Source organism: Chionomys nivalis, chromosome 13 (assembly GCF_950005125.1).
Source record: "Chionomys nivalis chromosome 13, mChiNiv1.1, whole genome shotgun sequence".
In the NCBI taxonomy this organism is placed as follows: Eukaryota; Metazoa; Chordata; class Mammalia; order Rodentia; family Cricetidae; genus Chionomys; species Chionomys nivalis.
The window spans coordinates 22,630,733-22,646,665 of record NC_080098.1 but is presented as its reverse complement, the minus strand read 5'-3'; the positions used below and the strand labels follow the sequence as shown (position 1 = coordinate 22,646,665).

General features: G+C 38.0%; 1 protein-coding gene across 3 annotated transcripts in view; it reads left to right on the top strand.

Annotated features, from left to right (window-relative positions):
* Nucleotides 1-15,933, top strand: part of Celf2 (CUGBP Elav-like family member 2) — an 826,738-nt gene that overhangs the window by 417,541 nt on the left and 393,264 nt on the right. The window lies entirely within an intron of this gene.

The window sequence follows — 15,933 nt, the reverse complement described above, 5'->3', positions numbered from 1 at the left end:
ATAGATAGATAGATAGATAGATAGATAGATAGATATGATAGCTAGATAGATGTAGCTAGCTAGATGATGATAGATAGATAGATGATAGATGATAGATAGATAGATAGATAGATAGATAGATAGATGATAGATAGATAGATAATGATGATGATAGATAAATAGATGATAGATGATAGATAGATGATTGATAGATAGATGACAGATATATATATTTGCCACAGAAATCATAAAAGTGCTGGTTTCTTCATTGGAGTCAAAAGAACTGATAATCTGAGATACTTTTTTCTTGAATGTATCAATTATTATTGTATTCAGAGATTAATTGACTTAGAAAAGAACCCTGTGCTTCTCCTAAAGAACCTTGTAAATCTTTTAGTGGTTCAAATAAGAAAAAGAGAAAAAAGAAAGTCATGGGGTACCATCTTTTAAAAGCTATTGTACTGAACATTGTGTATCTAGGATCCAGCCTTAGCACCGAAACGTGTGCTTAGTATTTGAAGGTACTTAATAACCAGTTGAAAATTAATTAGCATGACTCAGGGGAATTGTTTGGAAACTATTGAATGATCATTAAGATAATCTCAAGGACAGAACAAGGAACAAATAATGTGATTCTGACCAGCACTAGGAAATGGGAGGTTATGGGCCATCACAACCTGGAAGAGAGAAGGAGTCTAGCTGCTTTTTATATGTTTAAAAAAAGCTTGCTTGTTGAATTGTGATTGATGTTGCCTTCCCCCTCCAAAAACTGTTTAGTGTGTGTCTTCATTCTTTGGAGAGCATCTCAAAGAAGCATCCTAAAGGTTTGCCTGTTTGCAGAGTTAAACCTCTGAGTGTGTTCTAAGTTATGTATCACTGCTGAATTTGTTGTCATAATGCTTTTCCACTTGGAAAACGTCTGCCATCAAGGGCTGAGCATCCCATCATTTGCAGAGGGGGAGAGCTATGTGTCTACTCATGTTTGTGGTGAAGAAGTTAATCCTGAAATAATGGAATGAGGAATGACTTCCAAACTTTCATATTATGGCTAAGACACGGACCACCTCTGTATTGTCAGAGAAGACCCACACCGTGCTGTAATCATGCAGATGAAAATTACTCATATGTCTGAAAATCTGCAGAGCTTCCTGAATTCTATTAACCAGTGCTTTATTGTGAATACCAAGCAGCCATTCATGTATTCCCCAGGAATGATCTCCTGTTGTAGCTGGTTTATTACCCAAGGGACGGAATGCTCTCTTCTTCAGTTTGCTAGGTGGTATTTTGGTAATGAGCCTATTTATTTTTTGTCATGAATTTTTGTTATTCTATTGTTGAATAATGTTGAAAATCAACAGCACAGTGGCGATTCAATTCCAACTGCAACTTGAAGTCATTTTCAGGCTTGTTTGAAAGTGTGAGAAATAGGGTTAGTTGTTTCTCAATTATGCAGCTAATACAGCCTCAGGTGCTCTGCTGGCTTTCTCCAGGGGCGGCTTGGGATATATCCATTGACTAGTATTTCGTTTCTCACATTAACATAAAATAATGTAATTAGTTCGCAATGAACGCTCCCCTTAGTGTCTAAACCATTTCTTTGGCGAGCATTTGCTTGCACCGCCTTAGCGGTATTTCAACCCTGTTCAGCTGTCCACCTGTCTTCAGATCTCTTCCGCCTGTCACTAGAAAATGAGCCCTCTGATGCCTGGGTACCGTTTAGAACAAGGCATCTGTAGTTATTTTGTTTGTTTGTCGGCTAATCATTAGTGGAACATGACACTTGGAGATTTTTATCCTTTTAGTCATAAAAGCATGCTCTGACTGTGACATCTAAGAGAAATGGAAAATTGCAATCCAGGCAACTGCCAGCTAGTGATGTGTGGTGGCTAGGAAGGAAGACAGTGCATTTTATAACACCGTTATGATTCCATTTTCATTGGCTTTGACTGTCGTGAAATTTCCCAAAAAGCCTTTAAACAACTGTTCGGGTGTGTGTTGGGGGCGGGGGGGAGTGAAATATTTCACCTTTAATTGCCTTCCGTGGTGTTACTTTCAAGTCACTGGTCACAGGTTGATAATACCCTGTACAAATGCACAAATCATGCAGCATGGATTGTATCTCAAAAGCTAAAAATGCTTTGAAGTTGAAACAAGATCCACGCACAAGGAGCTTGAACAAGCAACAGCTCCATTTTCCATTGCTAATGACAACCTAAATGTGTTTTTGAATTCTTGCTGTTGCTGAAATTAAAGCTTAGTAATAATATGCCACCAGAAAAATATTAGATTACATGAGCAACATGCACTCTAAGCATTGTAATTATATTATAAATATTAAAAACCAACGATCTTGTCAAGATTAAAACAAACATTTAAACCAACTGCCTATAATACTCGTCTTGAAGTGTCCCACAAATAGGATGCTTGCTCCCTTCCTTGAACCATGAAAACAATAATTTTATCTTACAAGTGACTTCTTTCTTTTATTTTACATGTAGCAAAAGACATTTCAGCAATAGTTTTTCTATTACAACCATTTATTTGGGTATGTGTGTGTGTGTGTGTGTGTTATTCATGTATATTGGGTAAATTGTATGTCTGTGTATGTAGAAGTCAGAGGACAACCTTAGGTGTTATTTTACATGTGCCATCCACCTTGTGGGTTTTTTGTTTATTTGTTTTTTTGGTGTGTGTGTGTGGGGTCATCATTTCTGTTGCTGTGGTGTGGGTTTCTTCTTCTTCTTTTTCTTTTCTTCTTCTTCTTCTTCTTCTTCTTCTTCTTCTTCTTCTTCTTCTTCTTCTTCTTCTTCTTCTTCTTCTTCTTCTGCTGCTGCTGCTGCAGTTTCTGCATCTTTTTTCTTTTTTTTTCTACTTCTTCATCTTCTTTTATTACTTCTTCTTTTTAAGGAAGTCTCTCTGGTTTGAAGTGTTGAAATTTTTAGTCTGACTGGCTCTTGGTACCCTATCCCCTTTCCCTCAGGGATCTGCCTGTCTCTGCTTTCACAGGGCTGGCATTGCAAGTACATGCCATCATGCCCAACTTTTAAAAAGACTTCTGGAAATATACTCCAGGTCCTCATTCTTGCAAGGCAAGAACCTTGCCAACTGAGCCATCTCTCTACCCCTATAATAATGTTTCCCCAAATCTCTTTTTTCTTTTGAAGGGTGGTTAGTTTAGGTAGATGTGTTCAAAAGAAATCATGATGAGATTCCAATTGTTCAATGGAGTGGAGACACTAAATTAATGATAAGCTGGATTTTAATGTAAATGATGCCTATACAAAGAAAAAATGCATCTTGGATATCAGAGTAAATGTATATATTTAGGCCTTACAGCTACTTAAGCTTTAATATCATCATGTGCCGTCAACTGCTGATTTTGAAAGAGGGAAAAGGGACTTCAATTCCCTGTTGGCACAGTCCCTGGTTATAGACTTAACAGTATGGAATATAAAGGGATTTAATAGATTTTCACAGAAGCATGTTAAGTACTGCAAGAGAGATTCATGAGCCGGCTCTTAGACACAGAACCTACAACTCCGAATACTCTGCAAAGAACATGAAGTGTCAGCCAGGGAAACCTAAAATAATTAGGCATGGGAGCGAGCTGCTACCTTCTACTGGATTTCTGTATCAATCAGTAGGAGTCAGAGCTAAAGGTTAGCTTTAGGAAAGAAAAAATTAATATTTCCTGTTGCATTCAAATTCAGCATTAATTAATAATTTTTCTTTAAATCTTCTATGATAGTGGGAAAATAGTATCACCATGATGTCCCTAGATCTTGCAATTCCCAACATTCTCTTCTCTCAGTTTCACTACTTGGATCCCAAAGAAAAATCAGGGCATTGGCCTAAACAATAAGTCTCCATACACCACATTAGACATTATGTTGGGGATTTGGACATTTCTGAGACTACCCTTAGGCGATGTGACACTACATTCTGATTTCTAAATTTGGGATCAGCCCCCTTGATCCCAGGAGGAAATGACAACCACTCTGTGGGTGACTTGTACTACAGAATAAGGAATTCAATATATTAGGTGCATCATATACTTTTTGATTTAATGGTATTTTCAGTTTATGTATTTATCAGAGCATAGGCCTCCTCATAAGACAAGAAGAATCCATATAAGGAATTAAACGCCAGTTCCTAATTTACAAGGAATGAGCATTACATTAGTCTTTGAGACTCTTTACCAAGGCAATAAAATTGCTTCTCTGGGACTGTGAGATCAAAGTCATTCATTGTAGTTTTACATGTGGAGTACTGGCCCTGGAACCCCTAAACTATGTGTAGAGCTTTGTTTTCTGGGGTTTGAAATGGACTATACCACTTTTCATCAACCATATTTATGTCATGATGTGCCTGGTCAGGAAGCAACAAGGAAGAAAGGTATAAGGAAAGGGAATTAAGATAAGCTCATGTGGCTCAAGTTGCTATTTGTGGCTCTAGAGGGTTTAAGGTCAGGGCTTTAGTTCTCTGTGGAAGCTTTGGTAGCTAACACAAACTCATATTTCTCGTTGTCCTCAATACAAAATGCTATCTCCCTGGGGATCCTTAGAAAGTAGTAGATAAATACATTTGTTCTTCCAGGTCAACTTCTTATTCAGTAAAGAGCTGATAGACGCACACTTCTTCCTTCTTTTTTCGTAAATCCTCTACTATCCTGGGTCTTGTATTCATTGTAGCTCCATATTGATGCATTTCATTATTTACTCACTAATTTAACAGAGCTATGGTGAGTGCCAGGTATATGCCAAGAGTAAGCGCCGTGGAAGAACTTCTTCTCTCTGGTGTTTTAATCTAGTAGGGAAGGTAGAGACGACCCCAGTGCTAGACACACTGCCCTTCTACACAGTGTGTAGAAGAGAGAGGAAGCATCTGCAATAGTTAGTACGAATTGTGAACTTGGCAACTAGAAGGCAAGCCTCAGGCACACTTGTGAGGGAGGGTCTAGGTTAAAGTTAGCCTCTAAGAGCGATGGGAGAAGTCATAACTGTGGAGAGGATCATGGCTGGTTGGGAACTCTGGACTACAGAAAGAAAAAGCAAGCTGATCACTGACTTTCGTGGATTAGCTCGTTGTTCTGCCACTGCAAATGCTTGCCTTCCTCTTATCTTTCTCCATTTCCATTCTCTTCTGGACCACTGGCTTTTATTCACCCTTCCTTCCTCAGAGAACCCTCTCCTGAGCACCCTGTACTTAGCAGTTCCTTGTGAGACACATGTACACACCATTCCATTGCCATCACGTGTTGTCTGTGCAGTGGTTGCTATTATCTCTGTGTCTGTCCATGGTCATGAGGGGCTGTCTTCCTACTCAGACTCAGAACAATATCCTCATCGCCTGCCCAATTTATTACACCCTTTGCCAGACACAGAAAAGAAGTGGCAATCAAAAAATAGTTGTTGAATGACTATGTAAGCCCCCATTTTAGAAATAAAAACAAGAATAACGAAAGTGAGAACTAGTCAGTAATCTGCTCTTCTTTCTTCCCCCACGTGCTCTGTTATCTCCCCGTTTCTTGTTCTCTTCTCACAGATGATCTCCCACTCATTTGGCGGGTTAGGGACAAGTTACAGTCACAAGCAAAATCTAGCCCAATGCCTGTACCTGTAAACAAATATTCACTGAGTAAAGACGCATCATTTGTTGATATATAATCTAAGCTTGATTTTGCACTGTAGTGTCAGAGTTGATTCATTGGGGTAGGAAAAGCACAGCGTGACAATGCAAAAATATTTCATATTCACTGTATAGAAAGGTTTCCTGACCCCTCTCCTTGACACAGCATGGGAAAACTTTTTTTTTTTTGATAAGATTTTCTTTGCCCTGGACACTTTTACATTCTTTCTATTATTTCTAAAGTTCCCAGCGACAACATGCATGTCATTTTCCAGGAGACATTTATGCATTTTATACTAAATAAAAAATATATTGATAACCCATTATTATTCAAGGTTTAGCCCCAATGCTTAGTACTATCTGGAACATAGTAGGCACTGAATAAATATTTGCATAAGTGTTGATTGTTTGAGTAAGTAGATATTTGAATTAATTAATAGGTATTTGAATGAATGAATGGATAAATGTATGAATTGAGAATGGAGGGGTATGGGATCAGAACAATCCACAATGTTGGAAGAGGTGTGTGATTTCTGCCTTCCTTCACTCTTCCCACTATGCTCAATGTTCTATAATCTTTAGCCCCAAAAGAGTTCCATTTATTTGGCTGGGCTGTTAATACGCTGTCTAGAGTAGTTACTGTTGAGTGTTTGTCTGTATAGAGTCTCTAAGACCAGGCATGAGGCTCAGATAAACTTGAATTCTTTATCTGCTATTTCCTGATTATGTGAATATAATGTGTCTGCCTCTTCTCCTCATTTATAAATTTGGAAACCTTCTAATATTCATCTCATAGAGTCACTACAAGGAGATGATCCATGAAAAGTAGTTAGCTAAGTACCTGGCACACAGCCAGTGATGGATACATGATGGTTAATACTGTGGTTCATTCCAGGCCAGCTTTAGCTAATTGCTTTCTTTTTTTCTAACACTTGAGTAGTGTTACTATGTAGGGGATGGCAGCATACTGCATTATAAGAAGCTGCCCAGAAAAATAGTTCAGCATCTGTACTCTGGATCCAAACTCGAACTTCTATTAATGTCCCTGCCCAGCCATTTAGTTCTGTGAACTTGTGTGCATCCCTTCATTTCACAATGCCTTGTTTTCCTTCATATGTAAAGGAGACAATAAGAGAACAAGCTTTCTGAGAAATAAGTGGTATGATACATTTAAAATGTTTACACGGTGTTTCCTTTATTATCATAATAAGGGAATTAATGTAGAATATTAGGTGTAGCTTGAGGGAGAGAGAACAAGTGAATATATAAAAATCACTAATTCAGATTTCACTTTTCAGTGCCTAGATTTCTAATTATTAATGACATGTTTGACGATTTAAAACCAAGTCTACCAAGGGCTGGGGATATGGCTCAGGAGGTAAAGCACTAGCTGCATGAGATGAGCCCTGGAGTTTGGATCACCAGAGTCCACAGAGAAGCCAGGCAGATGTGGCTGATGCTTATAGTTATAGCTTGGGGAAGCAGAGGCGGGGTGCCAGGAGAGGGTCAGGAGGGTAAGTCATCAGGTATGCAAGCTCAAGGTTCAATTAAGTGATGTGACATCAATAAATAAAGAGAAAATATATCAACCTTGGGCCTCCACATGGCCACACACACATATGTAGATGCTCATGCACAGACATACTCACAAATAATAACAATAAGACAAAACAAAGTATTCCAAGCATTAAATTATGCAGTGGGGGGTATATGTGTGTGCATACGTAGTCACTTGACTTTGTTATAATACATGACAACAATAAGTCCTGCCTTACTATGATTCAACCTAAAATGTCACAAGAGAGCGATCCACTCAGTAGAAACCATACTTTAAATTTTGAATTTTCTCTTTTCCAGATTAGAGATCCTGGTTCTACCATTCTTTTCTCATGTGTATAATAACAGGGATCCACAGTTCACAATCAGTCATGCAACCATGGGACACAGTTGATGCCCTATGTGCTCTGCATGGCCAGTGCTTTCCAGTACTTTACATGAAACAGTGTGCACTCTATTATAAAAGGGCTTTGTGTCAGATGGCTGCCCAACCATAGGCTCTTATATGGGTTATGAGCATGCCTAAGATAAGGTGGAAAAGACTATAGCATTTAATAGGTTAGCTGTAGTTTCCATCTGGGGTATTTTGAACCTGTGATGAGCTGGTGGGGAGGCAGCTTTATCATAAGTGGAGGAGCACCTGAATATGCAAATATGTCTCATCAATCACAGGCAGCACTATCCAGAACATGGTTTTCATTAATTCTCCAAAGTCCCTAAATCAAAACATTTCATTCTTTATAGATATTTTTAAGAGTGTAGTGACGGGATTAAATTACACTTGTTCTATAATACGGTGTTCTGATGTGTAACACACTATTAGAAGAAGACTCCTTACAAGGAAAACTTCAGAATATCATTAAGTTACTCACTGCCTGACCTATTTAGACTGATCAGGTTCTTTTTGTTGTAGACTGCATAATTAAATTTTAAATGGAACATGATAAAGAAATTATACTGGTGATCTCCAGAGATTTCAATACCCTATTTGACTCTTTATAAGAATCTAGCAAAGACATACTTTAAATTTTAATAAAGACCTGCCCTAATTTTTTCTCCCTTTTAGGTTTTCCTATCTGTTCTATAATTCAGTGCTCTGTTACCTGATCCATAAGTGTTATCTGAAATAAACGTTGAAAATAAAAATTCTTAAAAGCACACTTATCCCAATTTGAAAATTCTATTATTTGTGGATGAGTGCTTTTGTGTAGCAATTGAACTCGTTTTAAGATAAAACCTGCCATTTCCTGAGTTTATCACTGTAGAGAATTGGAGTCTGTTTGTGGAAGCATTCACATCTTCAGAGTTTATAGAGCAGGGTAGTAGAAACTGGTTTCTACTTAAGATATAACTTTACAATTGAAATTTCTTATTTGCTATGCAAAAGCTGCACTTCCTTAGAGGATTAAAGACACACACACACATACATACACACACACACACACACACACACACACACGAGAGAGAGAGAGAGAGACAGAGACAGAGACAGACAGACAGACTGAGGGGAGAGAGAGAGGGGAAGAGAGAGCCTCAGGCAAAGGAGTCTTTACAGGAGAATGAATTCCTAGCATGGGGACCCTTATAATCATTGCAGCATCTCAAAAGGATAACTTTGTTTTTCTTCTGTGCTTAAAAAGATAGTGCCAAAGCCAGGCGGTGGTAGTGCATGCCTTTAGTCCCAGCACTCAGGAGGCAGAAGCAGGTAGATCTCTGTGAGTTCAAGGCCAGCCTGCTCTATAAGAGTTAGTTCCAGGAAAGGCTCCAAGGCTACAGAGAAACCCTGTCTCAAAAAAAAAAAAAAAACAAAAACAAGGCACTGCCAAGATAAAATTAACTGCTGACCGTAGTCCTTTGGCACAATCACTTGAGGGAAACCCTCTGCTCTATTGATAGGTTTTACTTTTTGCTGTTCTCTCAACTTTGACCAAAAATGAAAAGGCAGGAGAGTCTCTTGTAGATGGAGTTTTCCTGTCCAGATTGCCTGCTCCAAATAAGCTGAAGCTACTTCTCAAATAACTGACTCAGAGACTTAATATAAATTATAAATGCTCGGCCAATAGCTCAAGCTTGTTACTAGCTCTTACAATGTAACCCATTTCTATTCATCTCTGTGCTGCCCAAGGCTCCTGGCTTTTACCTCTATCCCATTGTGTATGTCTGACTCATTCTCCATCTGACTTGTGACTCCTCCGACTCCACCATTTCTCATCCCATCATTCTGTTTGACTTTCCCACATCACTGGATCCTGTCCAGCTATTAACCAGTCAGCTTGTTTATTAAAACAATCATAACAACATATATTCACACAGTGTACAGAAAGATTATTTCACTTCCTCTCCTGAGTTCCTTTTTTTTTTGATATCATCATAAATTTTTATCCCCATTGATACTTGACATTGTCAAGCAAGCAAGTACATACTGACATCTGTAATGTTTTTTCATGGATATCAAAAGAGTTTTAAGTCCTATAAACCTTTCTTTTCAGATTATGTTTTGTAAATGTTTCTGTTATTCGTTTTCCCTTCTTTTTGATAAATACCCAGATTTAACTGACAACCTAACCTGTTTACACATACTGAGTCATTTTCGCTTTTCATTAAAATCATAAAACACTTCATGAAATCAAGATGATGCAGTGACGTGACCAACGGAAACACAGTCTTCTTCTTTATCAGGTCTCTCCATCCTTCACCTTGTACCTGTCACCCTCAAGGGGAACAGTACAACTTTGAAGAGTCATGTTGAACTACACAAAAATGCTAAAGAGAAATGTGAACTGGGAACACAACTGCCCAATGAATAAGTTGAATTCTGCTTTCCTACATATACAGCATTTGGGACCCTCCTTCTTCTATACCAGACTTGCATAACCCAGGCCAACATCCACAGTATGGTGACAGCCAGTGGCCCTTGATATATTATAGAACACCAAAACCTCCTTCCAAAGGAAAAGGAAGATGTTCCCTAATTAGGCTTCTGTGCAGAGTTCCCAATTCAGAAACAAAACTATTGAATGAATAATGAAGATGTTGATTCGCATAATAAATAAGGAAGAATTAAAATGAATGTGCTGACATTAGCAATGTCATGATTTCCTGTTATACCATGAATACCCATCTGAGCAAGGAAATTATGTGATCTGGCTACAGAAGATGCAAGGTAAAATGATCTTGTGTTTAAGAGTCAAAATATTCAAATAAAAATGTTGAACTCATGAGAGAGAGTATGATGGTAATTACAATGGCTAGAGACTGGGAGTTGAATGGAACGGGAAGAGATTGGTTAAAGGTTACAGAGTCAAATTAAAAAGAATGACTTTGGGGATATCTGAAAATTGTACTTGTACAGCATGGTACAGTTAGTAATAATGCAACACATTTGAAGTTTGCTAAGAGAGTAAATTTTAAATGATCTCATAAAATACTAAAGGTAATGATATGTAACTAACTTATTTAATTAATTTTCAGGGCATACATATATTAGAATGTGTTCTGTGGTATAAATTATATGCTTTTTGTTTTTCAATTAAAACAATGCAGAAAACCTGGAATGTGGAGTGTTCTGAGATGCAGATTTGCCAGCTACTTCTACCTAGGTGACTTGTTGAAAGAATAATGAAATACAAGAGTGGAGTAATACGTGAAGGCTTTAGAATTAGTGAAGAAATTTGCTTCTGATTTGCTTTTTTTTGTGGTTAGTAGGCTTTAGTAGAAGACTATTTGTTCGTTCCTGGCTACCCAGGCCACGAAATAGTCATCAGAAACTGTATTTTTTGTAATACTGTTTGGTCAATAGTTTAAGCGTATTTCTGGATAACTCATATCATAAACTAACCCATCTCCATTAAACTGTGTATCACCACATGAATGTAGCTTACCAGGTAAAATTCCATCTGGCGTCTTTCTCTGACAAAGCTACATGGCTTCTCCCTGACTCTGCCCCCTTTCTCCCAGCATCCAGTTTAGTTTTCCTGCCTAGTTCTATTCTGTTAAGTCACTGGCCAAAAGTAGCTTCTTTATTCATTAATCAATAAAAGCAACACATATACAGAAAGACCTCCTACACCATTTCCCCTTTTCTGTTTAAATAAAAAGGAAGGTTTTAACTTTAACATAGTAGAATTACATATAACAAAACAGTTATCAAGCAAGTATAGTTACAATATTATATCTACTTTATATTTTATCATAACTAAGAAAAACTATAACTATCTATTCTTCAACTCCATCAAAGACTCCAGAAAGGTATTATGTTACCTAAGTAAACAGAAAGTGCATGTAAACAACTTCCAAAACTCTAGAATTGAAAGAGACATTTTGCTGCCTGGACAGTCACTCAAAGTTTTTCTGTAATGTTGTAGGCACCCATCTTAAGCCTACTGGCCCATTATTATCTGGAAGACTTTTTCATGAAGCAGGAAATTTCAAAGACAGTCCTGCCTATTTTGGCAGTTTGTCAGTCCCTTTCTTCTGTGTCCTGCAGAATGTCTTGCAGAAACATTTTGTGAAATAGGAACTGTGAAGAACGGTCTCACCTTTAGGCAAGTTCAGCAGTCATAACTCTGTGGATCCTGCATGCCCAGTTCACACAGCATACCATCCAGTGACAAGAGCAGTTTCTTACCTAAATGGCTAACAAACTCCATAGAGAACCTCTTCAATGCCCATCTTCCTCTTGAAGTAGATTGGTGCTTCCAGGAACAGATATGTCTCATTATTATGATAAGTCCTAGATTCTTAAAACATTTGAAATGCCATATTCTGAAGGTCTCTGAAAGATTTGAAGAATGAATAATTGAAATATATCTCTATAAACCTAGAAAACCTAAATAAAATGACTACAAGCTTGACTATTACAGATGATTATCTGTTAACCCATATTTCCTAATTATACATTACATTTTTAAATGAGCTGCACAAACACAATACCTTAATCAAGAGTAGAAATATCCATATAACAAAATTGATCTAAAATTTGTATCAATAGACTAAGATCTGTACCAATGCAAAGTATTGATCTCTAAAACATCTCCTGCTTTAAATGTAAGCAAACATTTATAAACAATCATTTAGGGAATTTGGGCATAGTTCTTTCCAAAACAATTCCGGCTTTTTATTGAGCAATGTAATTTTGGGGGTGTACAGAGTGACCTTTTGGGGGGGTCTTGATCCATTAACCCACATTAGTCTGGAAGAAATCCATAGGTTCTCATCCTCTGTAGAAACAAAAGAAGAAGCTCTTTTCCAATACAATGAATCATTGAACACAAATTCTGAAGTCAAGATACCTTTAAAATATATATGTTGGTTTAGCTTAGCACTCCCCAGAATCAAATGTCTCTCTGCAGTCAAAAAGTTTAAAGAAAACACAATGGTATACATAATTCAGATTTCTGTGTATATTCCATCTTCACATGGCTTATTTTTATTTACTCCTTTTAACCTATGTCTGTCTGTACTCTGTCTCTTTAAAGACTTTGTTTTTTTTTAAATTTACTCCTTTTTATAACTCTCTATATTCTTTTTCTTATGTCTCCCAAGTCTATGTACATTTATCCAACACTGTGACCCATTTAGAGGTCTTTCCATATGGATTAGTTCTTATTACATGTGTATCTGTAATTATTTTCTGTCCAGAAGCACTTTTTAAAAAAATGCTGAGCAGGCATGGCTAGGGCCAACATGGCTCTGCCTGCTTGTTCCACCCAGTACAACATGGCAGAAGCATGTTTTCTGGCTCTAAGAGCCATGTACATTGCCTTATTTTTAGGCACGCAGTTGGTCTATGTTGCCGTTAAGCAAGTTGTAGCACTCTGCTCACAGACCCCATCTAAATGCTTCATAGCAGGACCATCCGAAAGAGTCAGAGCCATTTGGGCTGGTGAACCAGCTTCTTAAAGGAGCTGTGCAGTTTTTGCTGCTACCATTGAGTCAGGAAGCCTTCTCTTAAAAGAATCATGCCTCTGCTTGTTTCTAGCAAACAGAACCCACCTGAGAAAATGTTGCTACTCAAAAGCCATGCCTAACTCTGTTCTTTTGTGTCTAGAATTCCTTTTTAAGCTCTCTCAGGTTTTATGTGGATTTAGCTGGCACATGTTGGAGTGCCAATCTGTTGGGGGAGGTTGCTTCTTCATTTCCTGGCCACCAAGATTTGTGAATGAGTAGCCTTCCCCAACAGTAGGCCACAAGCAACATTTCAGTAAGATAAGGATGGGATTCAATAAATTTACAAACAAGGTTAATGTGTGGGTGTCCTGCAATGTCTATCACTGAGGGAAGTGTCACCAGGCTGTGAGCTCCTAGGGAACTATAGATGAGTCTATTCTACTGCCTTTACTATCTTTCAGACCTATCACAGGTCCCAAGCACAGGGGCGGGAAGGGCTCAAACATGCATCAGACTCATGACTAAATTAGAGATACAATTGTTTTTCCTAAATAGTTTGGGTAAAGAGAATTAATGAATGAACTGATCACTGTAGAAATAAAAAAGCAATGAATTACTAAAAATATCAGAAAAATAAAACAAATTAGCTTTACCTACTTAAGCTCGGGAGTTAATGAAAACATTTCCTGAAATTCCCAAGATTCCAACCAAAACCAGGAGGTCTAAAGCAAGTGCTTGTTGGAAATGTGGAACTTTAAAGAGAATTGTTTTATATTGAGTTCGGGGTAACTTTAGGTCAAGGGGTGGAGGCTTAGGATCAGTTCTGTGTATCAGATGGGAGCTTTGAGCATTTAATATTAAAGTGTATTGGGCATTGTTTACATAGGAGGTGAGAGGAAGTCATTCTGAATCTCCAGTGATTCATGGTTGCTTCTCATGGGGGAAATCTTGCCAAATTAAAACAAAATAAAACAAACAAAGCAGATAGAGATTCTTTGAAAACAATGTTGATGCAGAGATAATGTGATACACAAATGGCTCCTTAATTAATTCTGGCAATTTCCCAAGAGGAAAAGGTATAAAGACTGTCAGGACAGCTCAGTGACACAGATGGGAAATTCTGTTTGTGATGCTGTTAGAGGAAATTTCTCGCATCAGGGTTGTGTGCCCTGTGTGTTCTTGATTGGCCTTGTCCAGCTTAACCCGGCGACCTTGGTTTATTTCATCATGCCTGGGGTTTCATCTCTTCTGGGTCCTTGCCTGCACCTTTGGCAGTTGAGAGGTTTCAGTTGAGAAAGCCCTAAGTTCGACTTCCATGATGCAAGACTTTCTTTTATATCAGACTAAATTGAAGCCCAAGTTTCACATGCTTTTGTCACCAACTTTGCCATCTAGCTCCAGGCTTGCCCAAACCTTTTAAGTGTATAGTTTGTTTGGCAGGAGTTTCAAATGGCTTAGAGACAGTGGTAAGGGAAAGGAGGTCCCAAAGTGATTAATGGCTGACAGCATCTCATCCGGAGGTCCTGGTATTCTAAGGGTCTTTAGTTCTGTTTGTTACTGTGTGTGGTCATTCCATGTTAGACAGGGATGCACGTGAGGTGAGAAAACTATGCTCCTGTTTCTAGCAATAACAAAAAAAAATGGTCACATCTTATAATTAAAACAAAACAAAACAAATGAAACTCCATAAAAAGCACTAAACACTAGAAAGCCAGACGGAGCCAGCAGGGCTTTTCTGGAATTCTTACCACCCTGTGACTCCAAAGATTCTTATATTCTTAACATGAAGCTACAAGACTATCAGAGGGGGAAAGAGGGAGAAAATTGGAACAATGACCACATTTTAACATTAAGGGATCCGAAGAAAACATAGCAATATAATTGCGCAAATGTTCTTGTTTCATGACTGTTCTCTGAACTAACCAGCCTGTTAGTTTGGGCATCTAGGATTGTAGCACTGTAGAGTCACAATGCTCTTCTTTGGGGTCCTCATCTGTCATATGGATGATTAGACTGAAGATCAAAGAAAATAAAGGAAATCCCATAACCACACAATGTGGGCTTCCTAGACAAGCTGTGTGTTTGCTTATAGGCTTTGTTTTGGTGAATGTATTAGTCCTGATACCATTTTAGAGCACATTCTTCAGATAGTAGCGCGAAGGATCCCATTAACTGCCCACTAACTTACTGGGGCACAGTCCCCATTAGGTATCATCTCCTTTAGGTCTATCTCACTCCCCTACTTGCATCTTGGGACAAAAATCTTTATTTCCAGTATTTTCCTCCATATCCATGTCCTTTCTGAATGGAAGAAAGGTGCTGAGTCAAATGTCCTGGCTATTCACATCACGATACAGAGCAGTATTGTTCAAGTTCTGACATGTACGTGAGTCATCTGAGGACGCTGTGCCATTGTTTCTAGTGTTCTGCCTTATAGCTGATTGATCTCCCATTGCCCCACTCATTTCCTGGTAGAGCCTAAAAGTTTATAAAAAAACACTGCAGAAGCTCATGGGTCCTAAAGAACTCATTGAAAGCAAGATGACATCATTGAGACCCTGTGAGTCTAAAACGCAGTCTCAACCAAGATTTGACCTTCAGCTCATAACAAATGACTATAATTTATGAAAAAATCAGACTTTATAATAGAAAGTTTTTATTTTTTAATCTTTGTGTGTGTGTGTGTGAGAGAGAGAGAGAGAGAGTTTGTTAATAAGTGTATAGATGTACACACAGAGAGAGAAGAAATGAGAGATAAAAGAAAGGAAATTATGAATTGATTCTGGTTTAGAAACTTATTGTCAGCAACTGACATTTACTGACTAGACAGACATTGACATCGTTTTATTTATTCCACACAAAACCCAAAAGCATCACAGA